The sequence below is a fragment of the Mustela nivalis genome (assembly GCF_964662115.1).
Source record: "Mustela nivalis genome assembly, chromosome: 2".
Classification (NCBI taxonomy): Eukaryota; Metazoa; Chordata; class Mammalia; order Carnivora; family Mustelidae; genus Mustela; species Mustela nivalis.
Genome location: NC_139021.1, coordinates 176,165,244 through 176,192,663, shown reverse-complemented (window position 1 = coordinate 176,192,663; position 27,420 = coordinate 176,165,244). Strand labels below are relative to the sequence as shown.

At 44.5% G+C, this 27,420-nt stretch overlaps 1 protein-coding gene across 1 annotated transcript in view; it reads right to left on the bottom strand.

Moving 5' to 3' along the window:
* LOC309859554 (uncharacterized protein) overlaps positions 1-27,420 on the bottom strand; it is a 367,688-nt gene that overhangs the window by 315,217 nt on the left and 25,051 nt on the right. The window lies entirely within an intron of this gene.

Sequence of the window (27,420 nt, the reverse complement as noted above, 5' to 3'; positions counted from 1 at the left end):
TTTAAAAAGCCAAGTTTCAGGAACACCTGGGTGGCTCGGCTGGGCGACGACCTTCAGCTCGGGTCATGATCCCAGCGTCCCGGGATCTAGTCCCACAGCAGGCTCCCAGCTCCAAGGGGAGTCTGCTTCTCCCCCTGACCTTCTCCCCTCTCATACTCTGTCTCACTGTCTCTCTCTCAAATAAATAAATAAAATATTTAAAAATAAATAAAATAAAAAACCAAGTTCCAGCATAGAGAATCCAGGTCCTGATCCTCAGTGGGTAGGTCCCACAGACAACCCCACTCCCAGTCCCAATGTGGTTCTCTGGTTGGCTGCTGAGAGATTATCTAGGACTTAGAGATGTTCCAGTTCCTACAGAAAACAGGAGAGCCTGATGGGAATTGGCAGTGTTGCGGACGAAAACCCCACGCTTCAAGCCCCAGGCCATTCTGGAAATGTTTCACCCCATTTTACGGATAAGAAAACAGAGGTACATATATACCCATAAAGTGACTCGGTCACTCACAGTGTTCTTCCCACTCTGATGACGGGTAGTTGGAAGGAAGCCAGGCAGGGACAAGGGCCTTCCAACCCACAAGAGGAAACCACCCTTAAAAGGATTTTACACCACCGGGGAAGGAGCCCTCCACCCTTTCCATGTGATAGGTAGATGACAAAAACCTGACTGAGTGGCAGGCGAATGGAGGGTTAATCAGATTAACAGCTCAGCAACAAGCCCCCACACCCCCTAGACTTAGAAACTCAGGTGGCTCTCTGTGTCAAATAAACAAATAAAATCTTAGAAAAAGGAACAAACAAACAAAATCAGGTGGAAACACTTCCGGGCCCCTCCCTCTTCGGGAGCTTTGCACTATCACTCAATAACCTCCGCTTTGCTGCCCGCCCCTCCATCTGGCCACCTCTCCCTTCTTTGAAGAAGAGGGTGACCAAGAACCTCAGGCTCTAAAGGAAAAGAAATCCGGTAACAATTCCTCCGTGACTATGAACCAGCCACGAGTGGGCCCTCGGGCAAAACTCCCAGATCAGCCGCAGGCAAGACAGTGAGGCCGGCCGCTTTGGGTTTTTCTTCCCCTCACCCGGGCCAGGCCCTCCCCTTCCCACTTCTCCAGCCCCAGTCAACCGTCCTGCGGGAAACCCTTCTTCCGGCCGCCCGCTGGCCCCCAAACCTGCTCCACCCACCCCCACCCCCGGCTCTGTCCCTGACAGGCTCATTCTCTGTCACGTCCAGGGCCCGTGGAGTTGTCCTCCCCAGCCTGCCCTTTGCCCCTTTCTCTCCCCAAGTAGCAGGTGCGCGTCTGCGCAGTGACCCTCGTCTCTGCTTCCCACTGGCAAGGACCGAGCGCGCGGCCAATCCCCCTCCCTGCCGTTAAGCCTGGGGTCCCGTCTCGCTCCTGCCGGCCTCTCCGCCACTCAACACCAGGTACCAGCGCCTTTTCTTTCTCTGCCTCGGACCGGCTAATGCTCGGGCAGTGGGGGCAGCAAGGCAGGAAGCTCTCCAAGGGGACAGGCTCTGCAGGACGCCTAGGGAGGTGGCACTTCCAGAGCTGGTGGGGGCCGAGCCAACCCCCACCCCGCGGCCCTGCGCTGTCACCCCTGCAGCAGCCCCCGCTGGCAGACTTTTGCATCTCATCAGACCCGCTCCTGGGCCACAAAGGCAGGTGGCAAAAATGTAAAAATGAAGGACAGCCCCCTTCCGCCACCAAGAGAGAGAAAGAGAGCAAACCAAGAAACAAACTTAACTGTAGAGAACACACTGATGGCGACCCGAGGGGAGATGGGCGGGGAGGTTGCTGGGGGAAACCGGTGAAGGGGATTAAGGAGCGCACCTGTGCGAGGAGCACCAGGCGATGTATGGAAGTGCTGGATCACTATAGTGCACACCGGAGACTAATACTATACTGTCTATTAACTGGAGTTTAAATAAAAACTTTTTAAAATAAAGAAAAACGGACAACCCAGGCATGCCCCGTGCAGGACTCTCCGCCCCCAGCAGCGGGCTCTTCAAAGGGGAAGGTAGCGGCGCTGGATGGGCTCAGTCTTCCGGGAGCGACGGAGAGCAGCCCGCGGAGATTGGAGAAAGGTGTTCATCACCTTCGTCCCGGGAGGTCTGGACCGCTCGCAGCTCGGACCCCGCCCCCGGGGATTCGCACCCCGCTCGGGCGCCACCTGCTGGCCGCCGCGCGCGCGTCCGCTCCGCGTCTGTCCAGGCCTGATTGGAACCGCAGCCTGTTGACAGATTGGGGACTTCGGGCACAGTTGGGTGAGTCCGAGGCTGAGAGCCATGCGTGCTAGAGTAAGCACTAGAAAAAAAGGGCTTCTTCTTCCTTGTGTGGGCGGCGCCCCTCCAGCCACAAGACAGCACTACATGTCACGTAACAAAGGCACAAAGCTAAAGATGTATTCTTGTGCAGTTGGCCCCGTTTCAAAGAGAAAACAGGGTTTATTCACATGATACAGAAGGTCTGAATAGAATGGTCTTGTTTACTCGCCAGCTAAGATTCTCAGCCTCAGTTGTCACTGCCAGACAAAACCCAAAATTCTACAAGCTATGTTAACGGGAAGAACAGTCCCTGGTTCCTCCCCAGCTTGTGTTCATACGTCACAGGAATCGACCTAACTTCCAACCTTTTCAAACACCGAGAATTGAGAACAAGAGAAAGTAACTATACAGCTTGGCAACCCCTTGTTATGAGTTGAATTGTGTCCCCCCAGAACTCATATGGTCAGGTCCTAACCCCCAGTACTTCAGAATGTGACCTTATTTGGAAATAAGAGTCCTTCGAGATGTAATTAGTTAAGATGAGGTCCTGCTGGATTAGAGGGGAACCATAACTCAATATGACTGGTGCCCTAATCTAAAGGGGACATGTGGACACAAACATATGCCCAGGGAGAAGGCCCTGTGAGTGTGGAGGCAGGGTTTGGGGTGATGTGTCCACAAGCCAAGGAATGCCAAAGATCACCAGCAAACCCCCAGAAGCCAGGTCTGAGTCCTGGAACAGATTCTCCCTCCCAGCCCTCTGAAGTTAACAACCCTGCTAATACCTTGGTCTTGGACTTCTGGCCCCCAGAACTGTGAGACAATTTCTGTTATTTAAACTTCCCTGTTTGTGCTACTTTGTTGTAGCTGCCTTAGCAAACTAATACACACTTCCACAGCAAGAAAGCATAGAAGGATTATATGGAGAGTGATACGTAATCAGTGATCCATGAATATACATGGATTTGTTCGACAAAGACTTTAGGGTACCAGCCTTGGGTAGATACTGGGCTCCATCCTGGGGCTACCAGGATCCACCATACAGGCCCTCAAGCCTTTGTACTAAATGCCTCCCACCAGGATGAGTGTTTGGGAAGGGCGGGGAGCTGTGAAGAGCTCAGACACGGCCCAAGAGGGACCTGCATGTATCCAGCAGCAGCTGCACATGACTGCAGAGAGCCAGAGGTGGCCAAGGTGACAGATGCCACACCATCAAGAGCCTGGCATTGACAAAAGAGGTTCTTGCCATCTTTATATGCCCACAACAATGTTGCTGCTACAGAATTACAAAGGGGAAACATCCTCTTGTAGCAACTGGCACAACAACTTCTCTTGTTAAAAAAAAGATATCTTGGGGGCGCCAGGGTGGCTCAGTGGGTTAAGTGTCTGCCTTTGGCTCAGGTCCTAATACCTCAGTCCTGGGATCTGGCCTGTGTCAGACTCCTTGCTCAGCGGGCATCTGCTTCTCCCTCTCCCTCTGACCCTCCCCCTTCTTGTGCTCTCTCTCTCTCTCTCTCTCTCAAATAAATTAAATCTTTGGAAGGAAGGGAGGAAGAAAGTAAAAGATATCTTGGGGCAGCTGGGTGGCTCAGTGGGTTAAGCATCTGCCTTTGGCTCAGGTCATGATATCAGGGTGCTGGGATGGAGCCCTACGTCGGGCTCCCTGCTCAGCGAGGAGCCTGCTTCTCCCTCTCCCTCTTCTCCCCCTGCTTGTGCTTGCTCTTTCTCTCTCTGTCAAATAAATAAAATCTTTAAAAAGAAAGAAAGAAAGGAAGGAAGGAAGGAAGGAAGGAAGGAAGGAAGGAAGGAAGGAAGGAAGAAAAGATATCTTGCTAAGAATTTGGCTTGGGAAACTATGGTGAAACCCCAAAGGTCATTAAAATGCTTGCAGTTGAGGGCAGGTCTATTAATGGGGGTTTTTCATCCGGCAGAGCCAGGGAGGCTGAGTTCCGCACAGGGAAGGAGAGACCTCTAGTGGTCGGGCAAGAGAGAGAAGAGATTAGGGACAAAATGGAACCCTCTAATTGGGACTTTTTAATTATTTATGGAGTGGGGGGTCCTTAAAGTCCCCCTCCAGTCTCCCCTGGGAATTTTTTGGTGACTGCCCCGTTGCTCCCTGGTGCTGTTAGGGCTTAGTGGGGCAACCAAATGAAAAGGAAAAAGGAACAGCTGACAGTAGCTTAGCCCAGAAGTTATTTTATAATATTTTATCATCGCTCTGATTGCGAGGCATGTGCACAAGGAAGAACACAGTATGATTCCAGGTAAAAACTATTCCCTGGCATAACAAATTCCCAAGATGGCAATAAATTTGCTACATTCTTAAACTGGTCCCTCTGGGCCAAGGAGGCTTACCTTACTCAGATCTTACGAACACCATCTAAGATGTGGAGCATCCTGCCCATTTTAAAGATGAAGAAAGAAGGCTCAGGAGAGCCCAAGTCACTTGCCAAAGAGTGCAGTGATGGGCCGTGGGACCTGGATTCTCACCCCACCTGTCGGGTACCCTCTGCTTCAGGTCACGCCTGCCCAGCTCCTTCATGCCTCCCACGGGCAGTCCGCCAAATGGGGAATTGCAGACCATGTTGCAATAAGCATCCCAACACATTTTCTGGGGAAAAGAGGTTAGTTGGCGTGGTTATAAGATTTTTCTAGCATGAAAGCCCCTTGTGATCTTGGACTTTGAAGTCTAGTTCTCTCCATTGGATCACATCCCCGGAAGCACGGCTGACCCTGTCCTCTCACTTTTAAACCCATATACAGAGGGGCGCCTGGGCGGCTCAGCCAGTTAAGCGCCTGCCTTCAGCTCAGATCATGATCCTGGGGCTCTGGGATGCAGCCCCTCATTGGGCTCCCTGCTCAGCGGGGAGTCTTCTTCACCTTCTCCCTCTGACCCCCCCCCTCTGCTCCTGCTCTAGCTCTCGCTCACTCGCTCTCTTTCTCTCTCTCAAATGAATAATCTTTTTTTAAAACCCCATATACAGAAAGATGAACTTCAAAAGTTGCTTTTGTCACATCTGCCCAAATCAGTTCACAGAGTGATGATTTTACAGTCCAACAGAGCCCAAGTTTTTCCTGAAGGGGCAGAAATCCACTGAATTCCCAGTTTTTTATGTTTTACGGGTTTTGATTCTAGACATATTAAGAGTTGCACTCAGTCTTCAGCCAGTTGAATTATATTTTCTTAAAGTTCACGAACTATAGTTTATATACAATAAAATTCTATACAGCTATTAGAGAGTGCAGCAGATCTGTAATACTGAGAAGAAAACATATCTACAGTATGTCAAATAAGATTAAGGAGAATGGTATATATTACAGGTGCATATTTTTATTTTTAAAAATAAAAGGTCATCATATGTACATATGATGAGGTTCATATAATGAGATACATCTCTTTCACACAACCACACAACAGTGAAAATTGGGAAAGAAGCCCCAAAGGACAGGGAGTTCTGTGATCAGCTTTCCACTGAGCATCAGGAGAATAGCCTGAGAAGTTGCTACTAAGCCAACAGGCAAGCCAGGCAGGTATGGTCAGTCTTTGGCTCACTAAGAACTGTTACCATGAACACTGGATTTCATCAGCAGTTTTTGGCATGTGCTGAGATGGTCCTAAGACTTCTCTCCTTTAATATGTTAATATGATAATTTCTTTTAACTGATTTTATAATGTAAAGTCAAATCCAACCCGTTCATGATTTACATTACATTAATTAATGAGGGATTTTGCTTCCTAATATTTTCGTTAGGATCTTTGTAACTATATTTATGAGTAATTTTCCTTTCCCATTCAGTCCTTATCAGGTTGTGGAATCAAAGTTATCCATCTCTCAAAAAAGCAGTATTGTTCCCTCTTCTTCTATACTCTGGAATAATTTGTATAAAAGTGAAATGATTTATTTCTTGAACGTCTGGCAGGGCTTTTCAGTAAAAACCATCTGGATCTCCTTTGTGGGGAGATTTTTAACAAATGGTTTCATTTTCTTAGATTAGAACACTATTCAGTACATATTTCTTCTTGAATCAATTTTGGTAGGCTATCTTTGTAAATTTTTTCATCTCATTTAAACTTTAATTTTTATAGGCTTAAGTGGTTTACATTATCTTATTATATTTTAATGTCTACTTTTCTCATATTTTTCATTTCTAATATTGTGTTTCTCTTTTTCTAGATTGTTCTTGCCAGAAATTTCAAAACTTTTTTAGTCTTTTCAATGAACCAAACTGGCTTTGTTGATCCTATTAAAAATGTGTTTCTATACCTGGCAATTCACAGACCTGTACCCCTGGGGATAAAAATACATGTTTATTAAAAAAAATTTTTTTAAATAAATTAATTAATTATAAAAAATGTGTTTCTATTATTATTGTTAATATCTGTTCTTGTGATATTGCTTCCATCATTCTGATTCTTCCTATGAGTTATTATACTTTTCCTCTACTAACTTAAGTTCAGTAGTTAGTTCATTAATGTTGAACCCTCTGTTTGTAGTATATTAAATATCAATATATTAAATATATGTTATTATATATAATATATAAATATATTTATATTTCTATGACACAGAAATATAAAAATAAACTATTTTAACATATTATATTAAATTCAATTAAATATGGTGTATTAAATATTTAACCCTATTTCATTCTAAGAAACACCCCTTCACTCTTTTATATTTTTCCAGTTCTTCATGCACCTTTTAACCCAAGGAGCTGTGAGGCATCCTGCTGGATAAGGCTGAGACCTGAGGGCCTCCGGAGTTTCCACCAGTGGCCCTCAAGTGCTATGCCAGACCCCAATGTTTGCCCTCCCTCTTCCTTGCTAACTGACCCCAGTTGTGTTCAGGTATGGAGGGTCCTTGGCTTCATGGGCTGTCCCTACCCAAAAGAAGAAATGTTGTTCGTAAGATCTGAGTGGGAATCCAGTTTCCTCTGCAGTGATTGGTTCAAAAGTGAACATGTGACTCAATCTTGGCGTTAAGATTGGGGCAAAGTCAGCCAGGGGTGGATGTGAGGGAATTGGGAGGCAAGTTTTCCTTCCTAGTGAAAACAGGTGCAGGGGAGAAAAATGCTACTCCCCTTTTCTGAATGTTGGTGCATGCAGAAGTGGGACCTCCCAAGGCTGTTCTGCAACCCTGAGGGTAACTCTTACCCACAAGCTGAGAATGGCAGAGCTGGATGGTAGAAAGCAACAGGGCGCCATGATGTCCTTGAAGCCCTGTGTCTGCATGTCTTGTCACGTGAGATAAGCTCTTTCTGACCAGGTCTTGTTATTGGCAGCCGAAGGTGTCCTGCAGGAGCCCCACGAGGCCGGCCTCCTGCCTGTTGCATGTCCCTCAATGGCAGAAAGTTTGTCAGTGATCTTGCAGTGTGGTCTTCCAACACTTGCAATGAATCAGGCAACTGGAAAGGATATTCGTGTTCTTACAGTACTGCCTACATCATCTTTGGAAAAGGACAGTATTCTACATTGTTCCTTTGTTCTTAGGAACTCAAGAAAGGTTTTCTTTTGTAAATTCATAGTCAAAATGATGGATGGTCAGAATAAGCCTGAGTGGAAGAGAAAAAGGAATGCACCGAGGTGCCTGCTATTGTGACCACCTGCCATTGTGGCCATCCAGAGCGGACTGTGGAGAGTCATGCTGCAGGTGAGGCGTCTCCACGTGGTCTGGAAGATGGGCACTGTCCCCGTGCGCACACACCTCCATCCCCACTAAGCAAAATCAGGTGCACTGAGGAGATCTCAGCCAAGCGCTCGCTTCTGTGGGAGATGGCTTTTCCACCTAAGAACTGTTTTGCATAAGATCTTCTAACAATATCTTTAAATTGTATTATTTAGGGTCCTCTGGTTGCAAATCACTAAAAAATGATCTCACACGAGGTTAAGAAGGGGAAAAGGGGAGCATGTGGTGAATGGTTCACATGAGCAAACCAAAGGAAGGTATGCCTGGATCAAGATTTGAGCACCATCAGGACCTTCTCCTCCTCTCTCTGGTGGAGACCCATCTCCAGTGTCTCAGGAAAGCTTCTCCACAAGGCTAGAACCGTGGTGTCTAAAAGGCCCATCACAACTCTCTCAAGCAGAAAAATGAGAATTTCCTCCAAAAGCTCCAGGAGGGGACTCAGACAGGCCCCAGGTTAGGTAACATGGTTAATTTTGGACCAATCACTAGGAGAAAGAAGGTATTGTGGATTGAATTGTGTATCCCAGAAAGACCTGTTCAAGTCCTAACTCCTGGTATCTGCGAATGTGATCTTCTTTAGAAATAAGGTCTTTGCAGATGTAATCAAGTTAAGAGGTGGTCATAAGGGCCCATAGAAGATGAGGGAAGTTTGGACACAGGGAGAATGCCATGTGATAGGGAGAAGGCTATGGGACAACACAGGCAGAGAATGGAGTGATCCACTCATAAACCAAGAAACACCGAGGACTGTCCACAACTACCAGAAGCTAGGAGAGGTATGGAACAGGTTCTCCTTCAGAGCTTTCAGAAAGGGCCAACCTTGTCAATATCTTGATTGGACTTCTGATCTCCAGAACACTGAGAGAGTAAGTTTCTGTTGTGGTAGGCCACCAGTTTTATGGTATTTTGTTGTAGCATCCCTAGGAAATTCATCCACAAAGGTAGTAGTCAGCAGGGCTAGGTACTATGAAAGGAAGCCCCCAATACTTGGTTGGAGGGGAGGAAAGGACTGTATCCCAAAGAAGGGAGAGGGGCTCCATTACCAGGGGAAGGGGTAAAGGGAGCTGGGCAGGCAAATCGAGCAGCCCCTACATTAGCATACACTGGCATCACATCCGGCTGGATTTCTTACAGGTAAAGAGAAAGGAATACAGCTTTGTCTTGCAGAAACATACTTATTCCTTCTTCAAAGACATCATAGATTCCTTCATCTAAAGTCAGGAATTTATAAGCCACTGTGGTTTGAACAGTTGTATTCTTTAAATAAGGACTGAAATAGCTTCATTTGCCTTGACACTCAGGGAGCTCACAGATTCATTCAGTTGTGCAGTTCTGCTAGAAGAAATGTTTTATTAATTACACCAAGGTACATAAAAAATTAAAAGTTACTTTCCTGTGAAGCACATATTCAATTTCAGGTACCTATCAGATTTAACCTTTTATCTTGGCCATAAAATTCAAACTATGCATCAAATATAATAAAGATCTATTCCAGTGAATTGAAGTTAGTTGCCATTTTAACATCCTTTTAAACTATTTTTAATTGATAACATGCTTTTATTAAATGGTCAGTTCAAAGATGTGAGAGTTCCTTATGAAGAGTAATCTGGGACCAGACACTATCAGATAGATGGCCTTGTGCTTAAAGATTCTATTTCAAGGCAAGTCCACTGCAGGTAGAATTCTAATGAACCACTCAGACAGAATCCTTTAACAGCTTGGGTAAAAAGGAATGTTCTCCACCACCATACTCACTAGTAAAGTGCAGAGCTTAGGGGTGCCTGGGTGGCTCAGTGGGTGAAGCCTCTGCCTTCGGCTCAGGTCATGATCTCAGGGTCCTGGGATCGAGCGCTGCATCTCACTCTCCACTCAGCGGGGAGCCTGCTTCCCTGTCTCTCTCTGCCTGTCTCTCTGCCTATTTATGATCTCTCTCTGTCAAATAAATAAATAAAATCTTAAAAAATAAATAAAGTGCAGAGCTTGTAAGTGAATGAACGTTAAAAGTTAGGGAATTAGCCGTGTGAATATGCATTCAAATCAGTCAACAAACATTGTATCTACAGAGACCTAACAATAGCGAATGTGTCACGTGTCAGGCCCTTGTTATATGTACTCAACAGGTATCAACCACGGTAATTCCCATGACTCCCGGAGGGGTGGGTACCACGATCCCCCATTTCACAGAAGTAAACTGAGAAAGAGAGTTTACGCGACTTGCCCAGACACCTAGCTAACAGAGCATGGAGCTCCAAGATTCTCACCTAGACCAGAGTCCATGACCTTCACCTGCCTGGGACACACAGACCTGATCTGAAGTCAGTCCTACCGATCAGCAAGGAGTTTGATGACCACCAGAGTGGACAGGTAGGGTAGGAAAGGTCAGGAATGGCCTAGAAGAACCTGGAGGACAGAAGGATTGGGTTAAGGTGGGCAAGATTTGAAGCCTCCTCACAACCCAGGAAAGAGTCACAGTTTTTCTCTTCTTTGCCACGAGACAGAATTACTTGTTTCCTTTCATGTAACTAGGGCCAGAAGCCACGTGTCACCAGGAAAGTTGACAAAACCACCCAGGTGAAGAGCTGCAAACCTCTGGGACTAGGGTCACAGACTCATCCTGGTTGTTCTGGATTTTCCCAGTGTTTACACTCAAGTCCCAAGTCCCAGCGCCCCTGTAAATCCCAGGCAAACCACGATGGTTACTTACCCTTCTTGTTAAGTTCAAATAGGAGAAAGAGCTTTTTCAAAAGAAACAGTTAAAAAAACAAGGTTTATACTATACACATGACATACAGATAATCTGACCCCTCAAAACGCTAGAACATTTGAACTTGAGCTCCTGGACACTGCTACACGGAGGCTGTGGGATCTTAGCACAGTCACCCTCACACTGAGCCCACTTTCCCTACCTATAAAATTAAAGGTTTGAAGTTGGGTGCTCTTTAAGTGCAATTTCAGGGCTAATAACCAAACTACTATTCTTTTTTCCCCCCCAAAGATGTCTTTACTTGAGAGAGAGGGAGAGTGGGCGTGGGAAGGAGGAGAGGGGGACGCCTGGATGGCTCGGTTGGTTGGGCAGCTGCCTTCGGCTCAGGTCATGATCCCAGCGTCCTGGGATCGAGTCCCACATCAGGCTCCTTGCTCGGCAGGGAGCCTGCTTCTCCCTCTGCCTGCCATTCTGTCTGCCTGTGCTCGCTTTCTCCCTCTCTCTCTCTGATAAATAAATAAAATCTTAAAAAAAAAAAAAAAAGGAAGGAGGAGAGGGATGGGGCAGAGGGCCAGACTCCTCGAGCAGGCTCCCGGCTGAGCACAGAGCCCCGCGCAGAGTTTGATCCCACAACCTGAGCCAAAACCAAGAGTCAGATGCCTAACCAACTGAGCCACCCAGGTGCCCCCAACTATTATTCCTGAGTCCACACCAGTGCTGGGAAAACCCCCTAACCATAAACACACACACACACACACACACACCCCTATACAAGTACACACCTTTCCACACCTATCCAAAGTTTTCTTATTTAGGGGAAAAAGAATCTCATGTTGCATATTATCTTCCATTTGAGATGTGAATTAATTGGAAATATACTCAGATAAGTTTAGTACTTGGAGGGGTTTTTTTCCCCATGATTCTTTTAGATTTTTACTGTTTCCTAATTTTACTGTCTCAATCAGTTTTACAGACAATGGGGTAAATGCCTTCAGAATAAAACAATCAGTAAAAATCAGAAGATGGTTTTCATGTATAGTAACCCCTGTCTCCCACACATGTGTCTTGGGAAGGCCAGAGGAGCTAGGACAGGAGAGATGAAACAACAGGAGCCCTCTGACTCCAAACAGGAAGGTCCTATTCACAGTGCGATAGGGAAGGGGAGGGGAAGGGGAGGGTGGACTTTATGCAGTGAGTGACTGGTGAGGAAATGCGACGTAGAGAATACAAGTCAACAGAAATCTACCCGCATGTCGGCCAAAAAGAGATGTGGCTCCCCAAATCTAACTACAAGCAGCTCAGCTTTCACAAGTGTAAGAAAGCTGTTGTGAAAACCCCTATTTTCCATACTGATGTTGGTGAAGGGGACAATGCAGGTTCCGTTAACTTGCCAAATCGTATATAGCAGGTGACCCACTCACCTTTCCTCTGTGCTCTGTTATGACTCTACTCTTGTTCAGTGTTTCCCAAAGGGCCACAGGGCAAACTTGGTTAATCATGTCTTTGTCTCCTGAAATAGACCATAGGCTCTAGGAAATAGATTCGGACCATGAACAGGTTACCCTTCTGACCTGACTCAGTTTTTTTTTTTTTTTTTTAAGGTTTTATTTATTTATTTGACAGAGATCACAAGTAGGCAGAGAGTCAGGCGGAGCGGGGGAGGGGGCGGGAAGCAGGCTCCCCGCCGAGCAGAGAACCAGATGTGGGGCTCGATCTCAGGAACCTGGGACCACGACCCAAGACCATGGTAGAGGCTTTAACCCACTGAGCCATTCAGGCGCCCCCTGACTCAGCTTTGTACTCAGCTCCTGAGTTCAACTCGCTGCTGTGGAAGGCAGGTGGCAAGTAAGCACACAATTACGTTGTCCTAGCCACTGACACTGGGATGCATCCCAGGGAGGGTCACACTGTCAAGCCAAGACAGCAGAATTGCATTTTAGGCATCTGGTAAACCAAGCACTAAATAGTTTTACTTTTTATATCAGCAAGAGGGGTACCTCATTCTTCTTTACTAGATAAAAACTCGTTCTGCAGGGAGATCGCCTTTTCACCCCTAAAGCACTAACTCCCTGCCAATTTGTCTCCAAGTTCAGTGTGAAGCGTCCCCTAAATACAGAGGTACTTCTGAAGGTGGCTGCCACAGAGCATCCTTACAGAAAAACTTGGTTGAATGAAGGTTGAATCCCAGCCTAGAGATTCTCTCTACTACAAACGGAATCATCAGTGTGATGTCATAGCCCCAAAATACACACTTACCACCAGCCATTCTTTCATTGGAATTTTATTTCTGAGACCCCTGAGGCTTTTTATTCTCCTAACACAGTGTCTTCCCGATGTGAGAATACTGTTCAGAATCAGATGCACACATGTATGATCAGTTGGGTATTCCCAAAAGTGCCAAGGCAATGGGTTAAAAAATTATCTTTTCAACAAATGGTTCTGGACCAACTGGTTATCCATACACAAAAGAAAAAATTTTTCAATTTCAAATTTTATCTCAGACAACAGAGAATAAAGTAACTCAAAATTGATTATAGCCCTAAATGTGAAGGCTAACTTTCAAAAAAAAAAAAGACACGGAAGAAGATTTTTGGGTTGGGTTAGGCAAAGATTTTTTTTTTTAAGGATATTTTTATTTATTTGTCAGAGAGAGCACAGGCAGGGGAGTGGCAGGCAGAGGGAGGAGCAGGCTCCCCACAGAGCAAGGACCCTGGGATCATGACCTGAACAGAAGGCAGATGTTTAACAGAGAGGCAAAGATTTTTTAAGTAAGACACAAAAAGCAAGAACTACTTTTAAAACTTAATAAATTGGGGACGCCTGGGTGGCTCAGTTGGTTAAGCGGCTGCCTTCGGCTCAGGTCATGATCCCAGCGTCCTGGGATGGAGTCCCATATCGGGCTCCTTGCTCCGCAGGGAGCCTGCTTCTCCCTCTGATTCTGCCTGCCACTCTGTCTGCCTGTGCTTGCTCTTGCTCTTTCTCTCTGACAAATAAATAAATAAAATCTTAAAAAAAAAAAAAAAACCTTTAATTAAAAAAAAATAAATAAAAAAAAAACTTAATAAATTGGACTGCATCAAAATTTAAATATTTTGCTGTTTTTAAAAAAACAATACTGTTAAGACAATAAAAAGGCAAGCCACAGACTGGAAGAAAATATTTACGAAACTCAAACCTATCCAGAATATATAAAGAATTCTTACAACTCAATAAGACAAATAGGGCAAAAGATTTGAACAGACACTTCATCAAAGAAGATATATGGATGGCAAATAAGCACATTAATCATCAGGGAAATACAAATTAAAATCACAGTGAGATGAGGCACCTAGGTGGCTCAATCAGGTAAGTGTTAAACTCTTGGTTTCGGCTCAGGTCATGATCTCAGGGTCATGAGATCAAGCCCTGTTTTGGGCTCTGTGCTCAGCTTGGAGTCTGCTTGAGATTCTCTCTCTCCTTCTCCCTCTTGTCCTTCCCCTGCTCATGCTCACTCTCTCACTCTCTCTCCCAAATAAATATTTTTTATAAAAATATAAATAAGTAGGGCACCTGTTGGCTCAGTCAGTGAAGTGTCTGCCTTCAGCTCGGGTCATGATTCCAGGGTGCTGGGATCGAGCCCCACATAGCGCCCCCTGCTCAGCAGGAAGCCTGCTTCTCCCACTCCCCCTGCTTGTGTTCCCTCTCTCGCTGTGTCTCTCTCTGCTAAATAAAAAATAAAATCTTTAAAATATCAATCAATCAATCAATCAGTCAGTCATTCATAGTGAGTTACCACTACACACCCACTAGAAAGGCTGAAATTAAAAAGACTTGACGATAACAGGTGTTGACAAACATGTGGAACAACTTGAACTCTCACGCATTGATCATGGGGATATAAAACAATACAGTTTGGGAAAACAGGCATTTCCTCATCAACTTCATGTACAGCTACTCATAGACCCAGCAATTCTACTTCTAGTTATTTATGCAAAAAATGAAAACATATGTCCACATAAAACTTGCAGGCAGATATTCAAAGTATCCTCATTCATAAGAGCCAAGAACTGAAAAATGTTGAAATCCCCAACAAGAGGTGAACAAAGTTTGGTCCACAAAGCTTGGTATATCTCTACAAAGGATACCAGTCAGCGACGAAAATAAAGAAACTACTGAGAGACACAACAACATAGCTCTCAAAAGTATTACACAGAGGGAAAGAAGTCAGTCACAAAATACATATCCTGGATGATTCCATCTACCTGAAGTTCTAGAAAATGTACTTACGGTGCTAGAAACGGGTCAGTGGTTGCCTGGTGTTGGAGGTAGAGAGGCGGAAGCAAGCTAGGCGTGAGGGGGCTTTCCATCTTGATTGTGGTGGTGGTGACTTGTACACATTCATCAAACTGACCACGCTTAAAGTTGGTGCAGTTTATTGGACATAAATTAACCACAATGAAGGTAATTCTTTTTTTTTAAGATTTTGTTTATTTATTTCAATGAAGGTAATTCTTAAAAAGCCACGGAGTGTGGGAATTTCCAAGAAGAGACATTAAAATACATACTAACAACAAACTGAAATTTTTTCCTGAGCTAATCAGAAAACTGAAAAGAAATCAAAAGAGAGGAAATTGTCCTTATTTGAGGCAACGTCTTCAATGGGAGAATGCAGTGAGAAACACTGCCCTCTGTAATTTCGACGGTCTCTGGAAAGACCTTCCCTTAAACCCATTTTTGGTTCAGATTTCAATTATCAGCTAACGATTTAGCCGGCATTGGTTGGCAATCACCTAAGAGGGCAGGCTTTGTAGTCAGGGATGGAAGAGAGGAGGTTATGGTTTCACCAAAACCAAAAAGCACCCCCAGGAGGCAAGGGGGGAAGCGAAGAATCCAGGGGAAAAAGAGAAAGAAGGCAGAAGGGTCCATCCTCTTAGGGGCTCAGAGAGTTGACGCCCTTGGTCTCCCATGGGACAAGGACACATAGGGGTGGAGGAAGGACACAGGCAGCAAATAGGCACGAATAAGCAGCCTTGGCCGCCAAAGGCGGTCATGTGCTCAGACTCTCCCCTTACACGGATAGGGCTTCAGGCTGAGAGTTCCCATGGAGGCCGGTGTTCTTCACGCCAAAACATTTAAAGTTATAAATCAAGCTCTCAAACTGCTAAATGAAATGTACATTACCCCCCTACTATAACAAGATATCTTCATAATGACAAAATCTAAAATACTCATAAAACTAGGCTTTTATGTAACTGAAAGTTGGAGAACTGTCAAAACACAACCCTAGGGGCGCCTGGGTGGCTCAGTCGGTTAAGCATCTGCCTTTGGCTCAGGTCATGATCTCAGGGTCCTCGGATGAAGTCCCGTATCAGGGCCCTTGCTCTGCAAGGAGCTTGCTTCTCCCTCTGCCTGCCACTCCCCCTGCTTGTGCTCTCTCTCCCTCTCTGATAATAAAATTTTAAAATCTTAAAAAAAAAAAAAAAAACACAGCTGAGTTTAGGATTGCGTGTGTCCGGACATTTGGTCAGCAGGGCAGTGATGTTTAATAAGTAATCAGAGAGGCACCACTCATAGATGATGTTCATTTCATAACCTCTCTGTTCCTGGACATCATTTCAGGAAAATCACAGGTTTGCAATCAAGACTTTCACATAATGTGTATATAAGTGATAGCAATGACCTAAATGCTTAAATAATCCTGTGATAATCCTCAGCATATGATAATCCTCAACATACACAAAATCAGAACAAATTCTCATTTAAAATATCAGTTAAAAGAAGGATGCCTGGGTGGCTCAGTTGGTTAAGCGGCTGCCTTCGGCTCAGGTCGTGATCCCAGCATACTGGGATCAAGTCCCGCATCGGGCTCCTTGCTCAGTAGGGAGCCTGCTTCTCCCTCTGCCTCTGCCTCTGCCTGCTTCTCTGTCTGCCTGTGCTCTCCCTCTATCCCTGACAAATAAATAAATAAAATCTTAAAAAATACATATATATCAGTTAAAAGAAAACTTAGAACTTAAAAATTAAAATGATTTTGGGGTGCCTAGGTGGCTCAGTTGGCTAAGCCTCTGATTCTTGATCTCAGGGCTGAGTTCAAGCCGTGCACTGGGCACCGTGCTGAGTGCAGAGCCTACTTAAAAAAAAAAAAAAAAAAAAAGATTTTTGTGCTTTCAAATAGATTATTTTTCTTCTAAAACATTCCAGAGTGTGTGTGGTGGAAGGAGTATGCATGGGCAAAATAAAATGGTTAATGAATGGATAGAAAATGTTTAAATCAGGGACGCCTGGGTGGCTCAGTTGGTTGGGCAGCTGCCTTCGGCTTGGGTCATGATCCCAGCGTCGTGGGATCAAGTCCCGAATAGGGCTCCTTGCTCAGTGGGGAGCCTGCTTTTCCCTCTGCCTCTGCTGCCATTCTGCCTGCCTGTGCTCACTCTCTCTCTCTGGCAAATAAATAAATAAAATAAAATCTTTTTTTTTAAAAAAATGTTTAAGTCAACAATACTTAAAACTGATGTTTTATTTAATCTTTTGAAAAGGTAATCATAGCTTATTAAATATATTTTATAGAAGCAAAACTATTCATAAGTTCAGCATTCAATTACCCTCTCATTGCCTGTATGAAGAACAGACATGCTTCGTGCGTGCTCTATTTAGATCCACATATATACAAATTGAAGATGGTATGCATTGTTTTAATATTGCAAAATATCGCTCAGCTGCCATGTTCGCTGCTGCCAACACCGTGCTAATTTATGAGTTCCTCTGAAACCAAGAATTGGAATACAAAGAGAAGCCGGGAAATGAACGCTTGGCATCACTGGGAAGCAATAGCTCTTTCTACAAGCATCTATTGTAAGTTAATTAAAGATAAATTAATTAAATTGTCTTTTCTTTACGTTAGTGCTCTGCTGCTCAAAGAAGCCCCAAAGAAGCTCCAGCACAGGCAACCACACAGCCCTGGCCCTTCATGGCATCAGAGGGCAGCTGCCTTCGGGTCAAGGACACGGAGCTGCCAAGACACAAAGCATTTCCCCTGAGGCCTGAACACAGCTACGGACAAAAGCAGATATTTAAAGGAAAAAAAAGATATTTAAATTTTTAAAAGATATATTTTTTAAAAAAGATATTTAGGTTTGTTTTTTTTTTAAGATTTTATTTATCCATTTGACAGAGAGAGAGAGAGAGATCACAAGTAGGCAGAGGCAGGCAGAGAGAGGGGGGAAGCAGGCTCCCCACAGAACAGAGAGCCTGATGCGGGGCTCAATCCCAGGACCCCGAGACCATGACCAGAGCCAAAGGCAGTGGCTTAACCCACTGAGCCACCCAGGTGCCCATTTAGGTTTTAAATTTGCATTTAAATTAGTGTTAAATCGAACTATGCCCATGTCCAGTACGAGTTCCGTTGTGAGGGAGCTGCCCATTTGCTCTTCAATATGTGGCCTGGGGTGTGTGTTTGTGTGTTTCTGGTGTGTGTGTGTGTGTGTGTGTGTGTGTGTGTGTGTGTGTTGTACACAGGACTCTGAATCATGGGGCTCAGGCCAGTGTCCCCTCTGTCCGTGTCCCTCTGCTGTCCAGCAGCACAGCTTGGGGTATCTCTCTTGAATTTTTAGTCTGAATATATCCACCTGTTTTTTAAGGATGTTACATTAATTTATTTTTACTTTTTTCCCTAAGTTTTTACTTTAATTCCAGTTAGTTAACATACAGTGTTATATTAGTTTCAGGTATACAAATTAATTCTTAATTATACAGGTAATTTGTGAACATACCTCTTTATTGCAAACAGTATTTTGAACATTAAAGGTAAGGCTTGGGCGCCTGTGGCTCAGTCAGGTAAGTGTCTGCCTTCGGCTCAGGCCATGATCCCGGAGCCCCAGGATCGAGTCCCTGCTCAGCAGGAACTCTGCTTCTCCCTCTGCCCCTCACTCCACTCATGCGCTCCCTCGTTCATTCTCTCTCTCTCAAGTAAATAAATAAAACCTTTAAAAAAATGGAAAGTAAATAAAGGTCAGGCTAAAATCCAATTCTTTCATCCCCTCATCCCACTGCTCTAAGTCTGGCTACGAGCTCAGTACAAATCTTCCCAAATGGGTTTCATCATGGTCATAGCTAACCCTTGTGACATATCTACTCGGTGCTAGACATTGTTCTAAGCCTTTTACACACAGTGTCTTTTTTAAATCCCCATACAACCTCATGAGAGAGCTTACCTACCTATATTCATATATTTACTGCAAACTACAGCTGTGTGTGTGCACGTGCGCCCGCACGCGCTCGTGTGTGTGTGTGTGTGTGTGTGTGTGTAACATAAAATGAATCCTACTTAAGGCTGAGTCTTGAAACTTACTTTGTTCTTCCTCTCTATCTTGGGAGACCTACTTGTGGCAGGACCCTTAAATTACACTTTCCTTCTTAACAGCAAGAGGCGCGTGTAAGCAAAATTTTCTTTGGGAGGGAAAACGAGTTTCCTAAACTCTTTCGGAATGTTGCATGTACTGAGACTTCTAATTTCTTGATTTCTAATTAGTCTCAGCTTCTGAGATCTGCAGGCGATGAGCCACCAGGTGGAAGGGGAACTGCCCAGCTGGTCAAGGCAAAAGCTTCCCCGGGCAAAAACGCCAGTCGGCCAACAGCATCTTTCTCCCAGTAGACAGCTCTGTAAATGACAGACGGACAAAAGCCCACCAGGCTATTTCCGGGTGACTTTCTAATAAATAATGGGAAGGAGCAGAGAGTGTAATGTCCATATAATTATTCCATAACTGCAGAGGCTTCTCCTCCCCTCGACTAAGCTACTGGAGAACCCAAAGTCATCTCAGCTTCCCCTCCGCCCTCCCAGCACCCAGGCGCCAGCTCCCCGAGCAATTCTCTCTCCAGCCCTGGGCTGTCAAAAGCTGCCCCCTACCCCCACTTTGTTCTCCACCTCATCCATCAATAAATCTCTCCCTAAATGTAACATTCAACCTGGTATTGGAAGGAGAATAATCTAAGTATTTCATAATAAAGAGTGAATGGGTGATCCTTGTCCTTCGAAACTGTCCAAAAAAATGTCTTGTTCTAATCCAGTCTCTTCTTGGGAAATTGAGGCTCTTTGGGGCAGACACTGAGGGACAGAGCGAACCCTTAGATGGTTGCTCCTCTTTATTGTTGTCAGAAGGAAAGACGGATGAGCTCATCCGTATTTACGATGCATCAAAGAAGCCAGAATCAGGGAGATGTGCAGATCAGGGTTGAGCGGAAATAAAGAAATAAAGTGGGTATCACGAACTAACCGAGGCTGTTGGGACCATAAACCTGCGAGCCAGAATGAAAGGAGGAATGGAGTAAAATATGCAGAGATTTAATGAAAACAGATATGTTTATCCTTTCTTCTTTGTCATAGCAAAGTGCAACTCAACTCCTTTATAAATCAATGGGTTGGCTGTTAGCATGTGAGAACCCTCCTGTTTCTTCATAAAAACAAGTACCAGGATAATTTTTCTAACATGTATTTGCCCCCAGATTCTCACTGGAGGCGTTTTCCACCATCACCCAGAGTCAGGAAAATAAAATTCTTGCATATCTGGGCCAATGAGGTCTTTTTAAGATTTTTATTTATTTATTTGATAGAGAGAATGACAGCCAGCGCCGGAACACATGCAGGGGGAGTAGGAGAGGAAAAGCAGACTTCCTGACCTGAGCTGAAGGCAGACGCTCAACCATCTGAGCCACCCAGGGGTCCCTAAAACCCATCTTAAAGGCTAGGAGTCTTCCTAGTCCCAAGTGCCTTGGCCTGTCTTGGAAGCACACTGGTGTTTAGGCTGGTTACAGACAAGCAGGTTCAAAGCAACCTCTGCCTGGAACATGAAAAGGAAATGTGCCCAATTCCCCCATTCCTACTAGAAAGTATCTGTTTTGTATTTAAAATACTAAAGAACTCCTCCTGAAATCTGTGCCTGGGATACAGGAATCTGAATTATTTGAAAGATGGTGCTTTGTAAAAGCTCTTTTTAGAATTCCCTAGAATGGTGGTCCTCCAACTTGAGCAAACGCTGAAACTGCCTGGGGATTCCAAACCCTGGTCCTAAGACACCTCTAAGATTCTGAGGTTGGATCTGCATTTATTTTTTTTTAAGATTTTATTTATTTGACACAGATCACAAGTAGGCAGAGAGGCAGGCAGAGAGGGAAGCAGGCTCCCTCCTGAGCAGAGAGCCAGATGTGGGGCTCGATCCCAGGACCCTGGGACCATGACCTGGACTGAAAGCAGAGGCTTTAACCCACTGAGCCACCCAGGCACCCCTGGATCTGCATTTAACAAGGACTCTAGAAGATTCCAAGCCAAGTAGTCCATGGGTTGTCATTTTGAAAGCACGTTGCCATGATTCATTAGAAATATCTGGAAAAGCAGTTTATAATTCAAATGTGTGTGGATTTAGTTTTGTTTTTTTTTTTTAAAAAAAGCATCTTTCAAAGTGTAAATCATAGAACTGCTACCTAATTATGAAGAGAATTCTATGGTTTCTGGGTAGGGAGGAGGCGAGCTCTACACCAATTTTAGTGAAGATTATCACGTGCCAGAAACAGGGCTGAAGGCAAGGAACAGAAAGGTGAGTAAGATGTGATTTTATGCCTCCAGAAGCTTGCTGTCCAGGGAAGGAATGCAGTTGGGGGAACGTGGCTGAGTTATTCACAATTTCTTCCTCACTGAGCCTGATGCCAGCGAGCTGGGCAGTCTTGGACAAATTGGTGAGACTCTCTAGGGCTCCACGGGAGGGAAAAAACGGGAGGGAGAGGATGACTTGACAATCCCTTGGGTTTCTTCCTGCTCTAAAAATTCTGTGATTCTATACATGACCCCACCTAAGTAACTTACAACCAAAAACCCTTCCGAGTAAGTGTATATAAAAGAGTTAATTGCAAAAGATTTCCGATCTTACAAATCTCTTCGAGAATGAAATTGCATCCTATTCAGGTGGTACTACACAGATGAGAAAACAAAAAGTCATATCCAGGAGTCTTCACCTCAAATCCCCTCTGAAAGCTTCCCAGGAGAAACATAGTCGTTTTTCTGGATACACAAACTGTCATCCTATAGGATTGCATGTACAGCTTGGAATATATGCCTTTGAGAATACTGAGGTAATCTATACTACCTTTCAAAGTAACTTTCTTTATGCTAAGTCACAGTGAGGACCAGTGAAAAGAAACCCCTTTCAAAACGTCTGAGACTTACCGGTTTTAAGAACAACCTCACTTTAAACCAATTCCTTCCTAAAACACCACCCTGAAAGCCGTCCATTTCATAGTAATTATTTGCTTCACAATGGGACTCACCAAGGATTTCTCTTAAATAAACTTTACTGCGGCATCATAAATGAAAGGTTACGTGCAAACCATCATCTTTACACAATTTTTCAGAAACATAAAATAATAATAACTCCTATTTACTCGGTGATTCATGAAGTGACGGCCTAAATCTTTGATGTGTTTTGGTTTATTAATGTTAGAAAGAAACTTGCAAGCGAGGTAGGATTTTTCTCCATTTTACAGGTGAGAAAAATAGAGTCAAAGTGGTGAAAGAACTTGTCTGAGTTCACATGACTGTAGAGTGGGGGAGTCAGGCGTCCAGAGTCTACGTGTTCACACACCAGATGCCCCACAAGAACAGAACCTAAAACACAGCAGATGCTATAAAGAGAAACTAAGATCCACAGTTGATTTGACATTCTCTTCAGGCTCGTCAAGATGTTGAATCCTGGGGGTGATCTATTTTGACCATGAATTCAGAGGTGCCCAACCCTCTGTCATGTCTGTACCCTCTGCGTGATTTCCGTCATATCCGAGTTATCGTTCAAACTACTTCATACTTAATTTACTTAATGTTTCCATTGAAACCATCTATTTTATTTTGGAAAGATCATTTCATATCTTTGAATTCACTGGTTTGGTGTGCCTTTTATATTTTTTCCAACTAACTTGAAAATAAATACAGAGCCACTTAAATTCAAAACCCATTCTGAGATCGCTTCTTATGCTACCAGTGGCGACATACGCCACGGTAGAGATGTTTGGCCACACTGTGGCTTTCAGAACAATGAGAGTTAAAAGATATCAATGACAAGGACTTTACTGGAAGCCAGTAGAAATCTTGTAATTTTTTTAATGTTTTATTTATTTATTTACTTATTTGAGAGAGAGAAAATGAGTTGGAGGAGAGCAGAGGGAGAGGAAGAAGCAGGGTCCCTGCTGAGCAGAGAACACAATGAGGGGCTCAATCCTGGGACCCTGGGATCATGACCTGAGCTGAAGACAGAGGCTTTACCCACTGAGCCTCTCGGGCCCTCCAGGAACCTTGTATTTATGAAAATGTCTTTACCGATAGAGACAAATGGAAGAACAAGTTCCCCCAGCTGTGTGTACGTTTTAAACCCCGATCAACTGTCACAAAGAACTATGAAGAGATAAGTGTGTTCCCGAGGAGTGTCTGTGACCCTCCAACGTAGAGTTCGTCTTCACATTAAGTATAAAATGGCATATCCTGAGGAACTGGATCTCATTAAGCTCTATTTCCCCCCAAACCAGCATTTTCTTTCTAGCTGTCAGCTATTCCGGGTGACTTTGGAAGGAAAACTCCCACTGCTCCATGGAAGGCAGGTTTTCAAGTCTCCACTGGTCCGGGAACAAAGTTACTGACGCTTGGAGCCTCCAGATTCCTACGAAAAGCAATTCCCAGCTGAGACACGGCTTTTACCGCAGTATGTCATCCCAGTGACGAGAACCCGAAGAACTGAAGGCAGCAACTACAGCCAAATTTCATGAACTCATTTTTCTTATCATCTTTTTCTTTTCAGATTTTACGTATTTATTGATCAGAGAGAGAGAGCACAAGCAGGGGGAGCAGCAGGCCGAGGGAGAAGCAGACTCCCTGCTGAGGAGGGAACCTGATGTAGGACTTGGTCCCAGGACCTTGGGATTATGACCTGGGACAAAGGCAGATGTGTAACCAACCGAGCCACCCAGAGGTCCCTTCATCATCCTTATAGAATCAGACTTATTCGTAGTTCCTAGAGTCCTAAGAGCTGGCTAATCCCTTGAAAGAAAAAGGCGGTGAGCCAGAAAATGGAAGAATCACTAGTTAGGGCTGACAGCCATGAGGCCACATTTCCTGTTGACCCCGGAGGCAATTTTAGAATGTGCTGAAGAGGAGGAGAAAACTATGTATCGGAGTCACTGGGGGAGGACGGGGCAAAGATTGATGTTTTTCTCTAAAACTGTCACCTTTATTTCACATTTTAAAAAGGAATTCTGGACTCTAATAATGGAAAAAAGAACTGCACTACCTCTTAGTTTTATAATTATGCTACCATTTTACTCTGCTTCAGAGATAAATGAAATCATAACTTTCTTAAATCAATTTAAGCTTACATTAATGTTAGGAAGGTAAACGTGATCACTGATTGTTCCATAATAAGTTTGATTTCCACTCAGCCTCTCTTTACAAGACCACAGAACTCATTCCTTAAATGGAAATCCCATGAGCATCCATTAAAATGACACCCAGAAGAACAGTCCTCTCTTGCCTTAAGTGTTTAAAGTCAGCCTCTCAGTAAAGTTGAGGGGTAACCTCAAGGGAGTTTAATATAACTAGTCAGAAGATTGGCCCATAAATCACTTGATGTAGGCAAAATAACAACTTCAGGATTTCAGAGATAAATTGTAAAAATCTATGGAAAGACCATGTAACTTGATGGGTAGACAGAATTTTGCCCTCACCTAGAGAGCCAGAGATGCCAAACATAGCCCGCAGAGTAGCTTTTTTCCTACCTGCATGGAGTTTAGGAAAATTGAGTTCATTGCTTGCATTTAAAAATTGGGAGAGTTTGCAGAAAATGTGGATTTCCACCGACACTTTGAAAACACATTTCTGGGGGCACCTGGGTGGCTTAGTCAGTTAAGCACCTGCCTTCAGCTCAGGTCACGGTCCCAGGGTCCTGGGATCGAGCCTCAGTCAGCGGGCTCCGCTCAGTGAGGAGTCTGCTTCTCCCTCTCCCTCTGCCCCTCCTCCCCACCCATGCTCTTTCTCCCACTCAAATAAGTAAATAAAATCTTTTGCAAAAAAAATTAAAAAACCACACACACATTTCTGTCAACATTGAACTCCCCTCCCATAATGTCAGTGAGAGAGGGAGCCGGGAAAGAGGGCAAGTCCAGCTAGTTACAGAATTAAGAGAGCACCTGGGAAGACACCCATGCTGTCAGTGGTCAGGTCAGTGCTAATATTGGCCACCATCCTTCTTAGGAGATGAGTAGTTTGCCAAGAGCGTGTTGCCAGGAGATTAGATTGTCCAACTCTCCCACACATGCAGACACCACCAAAACTTTTCAAACAAGTTAGAAGCCAACTCAGAAGCTACCTTTCCAGAGCTCCTGAGAGTCTGTCCAAGGGCACACTGGGGACACGTACAAATGAGCAACTGCAGATGCTGAGATGCGAGACACACCATATCTTTCACTTCTTTAAATCAATCCCAATTCAGGTAACACCACCAAGCAAGCACCATCACCACTTGGAGTATCGCTGTGACACGGCAGGAATCATCTAACATGACGGGACATGGCGGGGAGTGGGGGGGGGGGGGGGTGCTCCTCTGCAGACATCACTGTGAGACGTCCTCTCTCCCAGGAAAGAAAAACGGACTTTTGCTCCCATCTAGTGTCCTGGAAGCCAGCCCCCCACATTCAGGGGCCATCCAGGGGGAGTGTGATCATGGACTGTGATTCAAAGGGGCATTATTAGGTGGATGTTGAGCCGGTGGCCTTGGTCTCTGTAGCATAATGAACTCATCAGTTTAGCCAATCGGGCAGCCCCACAGGGAACAGGAAGGAGATATTGGAAATCTATAGCCAAGGGCTGTGGGAAGGAGAAGCGAAGTGAAAAAAGCAACTTGCAGAGAGAGTACACATGTGAAGAAAGTGTGTGGAAGGATCCACACCAAATGTGAACACTGACCCTCCAGGACATGGTTGGGGAACACAGAGGCATGAAGGCAGCAACCAGGGCTCACTACATCAGCTCACCCAGTCTGTTCGGCTTCTGTTTCCTATAGCAAGTACACAGTGCTTTCATAATTACAAAAGTGCTGGGGCACTTGGGTGGCTCAGTTGGTTGAGCGGCTGCCTTCAGCTCGGGTCATGATCCCAGCGTCCTGGGATCAAGTCCCACATTGGGCTCCTTGCTCTGTGGGGAGCCTGCTTCTCCCTCTGCCACTCTGTCTGCCTGCGCTCACTCTCTTTCTCTCTCTGACAAATAAATAAATAAAATCTTAAAAAAAAAAGATTCTCTCTCCTTTCCCTCTGCCTCTCCCCTTCTCTCTAAAAAAAACACATTTTTAAAAAAACATTATTTATTATGAAAGCTTTTTGAATAAAATATTTATAAAATACCAAGTATAAGATATTCTTATATAATACATCCTGTAGGTAGAAATATAGGCATTTTAAAAAGCCTATCTTTGAGCAGTGGAATGATGAGTAATTGTTTTCTTGTTTATAATTTTTTTAATTTATTTACTTTCAGAAAAACAGTATTCATTATTTTTGCACCACACCCAGTGCTCCATGCACTCCGTGCCCTCTCTAATACCCACCACCTGGTACCCCAACCTCCCATCCCCCCCGCCCCTTCAAACCCCTCAGATTGTTTTTCAGAGTCCGTAGTCTCTCAGGATTCGTTTATAATTATTGATATACTTCAAATGATCTACTTTTATTATCCATAAAAAATAATACACATTAACAGTAAATTTGAAGACAAATTTTTGTATCTTAAATCATCCCTCACCTTCCTCCTCTCATCCCTTAAAATTTTAATTAAAACGGAAAGCTCCCGCTGGCCTCCCTGCCCCGCCGTGCTGATTTCCCATATACTGTTCCCCCCGTGCAACATGTTGTCTCTCGTAGCTGTCCATCATCTGTTGACATGGTCAGTAAGTGACATTTCAGACAATCTCAGAGTTAAGACTGGCTCAAAAGAAAACCCTCAGAGGCAGCAGGCTCTGGTGAGTCTCATGTCCCAACACCTAAAAGGAGGTCAAGTTCATTGTTCTCCCTCCCTGCCCCAAATGTCCACATCCACTGTGTTAAGAAGAGCTTTCACTCAAAGCACAAGTCCTTTGATTCAAAGCCTCGACTATAAGCTTATGAAGATGAATACAGACCATCGGGTAAAAAGCAAATCCCCCCCCCCCACAAAGAAAAGTGCTATTTTTCTATAATAGTTTCAACTAGCTTCATCTAGAGTAAATTCTGGGTAAAGAGTGTACAGCAAATGCCCTAGTTAATGAGGCCGAACAAGGCACCACCCAGACTCATGGAATCTGTTACTGGGGCTTGTCCTAAATCCTATAAACGTCTGATGAATGTTCTTGATATGAATGATAACCTACAGGTGCTTGGGAATTTTCTCAAAAACTCTTAAACAGGGGCACCTGGGTGGCTCAGTGGGTTAAGCCGCTGCCTTCGGCTCAGGTCATGATCTCAGGGTCATGGGATCGAGTCCCGCATCGGGCTCTCTGCTCAGCAGGGAGCCTGCTTCCCTTCCTCTCTCTCTGCCTGCCTCTCCGTCTACTTGTGATTTCTCTCTGTCAAATAAATAAATAAAATCTTAAAAAAAAAAAAAACTCTTAAACACAGAAAAATTCACATGTGCTAAGTCCAAATGGTTACCAAGTAACAGAAACATGGAGTCACAATACAGTTTCTGTACCAAGTTGTGAAAATTGGTGGAATCTGTCTCATCACTTTAAAGA